The following is a 1,678-nucleotide window of genomic DNA, read 5'->3' as shown; positions in this document are numbered from 1 at the left end:
CACGAACAGAAAAAACGCAAGAATACTTTTTTCTTTAGTTTTTCAACGCGAATCGAACGAATGCAAAAAGAAGTCGATTGGTTTAGTCGTTGTGAAGAAATAGCTGATTACAAATCTCCCCTCCACTAAAAAACCTCAATCTCGCGTATAAGACGCACGGCGTGTCTCGTGCAGTACGAGCGCAACTTCGTTGCGCGTGAACTTGGCGCGAGGCACTACCGTGCCTCTTGATTGAGTGAGTCAGTCGTGCAAAAATTATCGTCCACGATATATGGTTTTATAAATAAGGTTCAGCAGATAGATCGCTACTCGTGCCGATATATTGAAGCTTAAGAAAAACATTTCGAGAACAATTAGTTTTTTTTTATTAGTTTTTTATTTATTTCTTATTAAAAAGTGTTGTTTTAGTATATAAAGAATTATTGCATTTTTATAAAATAAAAAAACGTATATAAAAATATATTAAAAAAAAACATGATCTCAGTGTTTTTGGATGCTAATTATTTAAGGAAGCATTTTTGGACTTATGTTTTGAATAGAAAATTTTTTGTTCAGAGGTAAATTTCCTATCAGATCACAAAGTTTGAGCGTCACTCTATACATAAATATAAAATTCTTATACAGGTCCGTAAAATTTTGACAGCCGAAGTATAGAGATAGATTGAGTTAAACTGAATAGAAAAATTATTTGCCATTTTGCAAAATTTGCAATAGTTATTGAGTAATTATTGAATAAATCAAGCCAATCAGCGCGGACCTTTAGCCAGGCGCACGTCAGTGAACCGCGCGCATGGTGTGTGAGCGCTCCGCGCGAAAACTTTCTAGTGTCAGACAGTTTTAGTTTTAGTTTTTTGATTAATATTATAATCGTAACGCTCTTCATAGTATTCGACTAAATTTATATATATATTTATATAATAATTTCGCCGCTTTGATGAGATATCGTCCGTTTTTATGGCGGCAAAATGTTGCTCTTAGGCTAAGCCATCCATATTGCCTAATCTATGATTGGTCACAACCAGCGTTGCCGTGGAAGGTGTCACGCGATAGAGAGATAGAGAGTGACGTCACGCGATAGAGAGATAGAGAGGTATGATTCGCGTCGTACCTCACCTTCCACGACAACGCTGGTCGCAACCTAACCTCTATTGTGCACGTGTCGTAGGCTTATTATTTCGAATTCAACCGTCGCCACAGAGGTGAATTCTTTGTGCTAGCACAGTGAATCTTATATCTTGATATTAAGAAGCAAGAAGAGGCAGTACGAGACATCGTTTTGCAGCTGCAACATTAAAAAAACACGTAAATATGAAACGAAATAACATTAAATTATCTGTCTCGCGTAAATCAATAAATATAGTATCGGTAAGACAGCGTGATAGGGTTATGTCCGAAATCAGAAACAGCATAACTGAGCAAAGTTGTTCTTCTTCTTCTAAAACTACCAATAATATTGAAAATAACAATCAAGATATTCCATCAATTGCGGGTTGCAGTTCTTCTATTGATATTAATTTTGTAAATGATACTTTTAATATGAAGCACAATATGAATATAGAAGAGGATGAGCTTTTCTCTTCCTCTTCATGTGTTTCTGATGTCAGTGATATATCTTCATTGTCATCTACTAATTCTTTTGAACCATCATTTCGCGAACGTTTAGTATCTTGTTTTGTGA

The 1,678-nt window shown here is 35.5% G+C and overlaps 1 protein-coding gene across 2 annotated transcripts in view; it reads left to right on the top strand.

Moving 5' to 3' along the window:
• The first annotated feature begins 792 nt into the window (after nucleotides 1-792).
• Nucleotides 793-1,678, top strand: part of LOC109863113 — a 3,624-nt gene continuing 2,738 nt past the window's right edge. For both annotated transcript variants that reach the window (XR_002251293.1, XR_002251292.1), the window contains exon 1: nucleotides 793-1,302. The gene's annotated coding sequence lies outside the window, so the exon portion shown is untranslated. The remainder of the gene's footprint in view (nucleotides 1,303-1,678) is intronic.

This window comes from Pseudomyrmex gracilis, unplaced genomic scaffold (assembly GCF_002006095.1).
Source record: "Pseudomyrmex gracilis isolate BER0280 unplaced genomic scaffold, ASM200609v1 scaffold_3222, whole genome shotgun sequence".
Lineage (NCBI taxonomy): Eukaryota > Metazoa > Arthropoda > Insecta > Hymenoptera > Formicidae > Pseudomyrmex > Pseudomyrmex gracilis.
The sequence above is the reverse complement of the archived record's forward strand: the minus strand, read 5'-3'. Positions and strand labels throughout refer to the sequence as shown.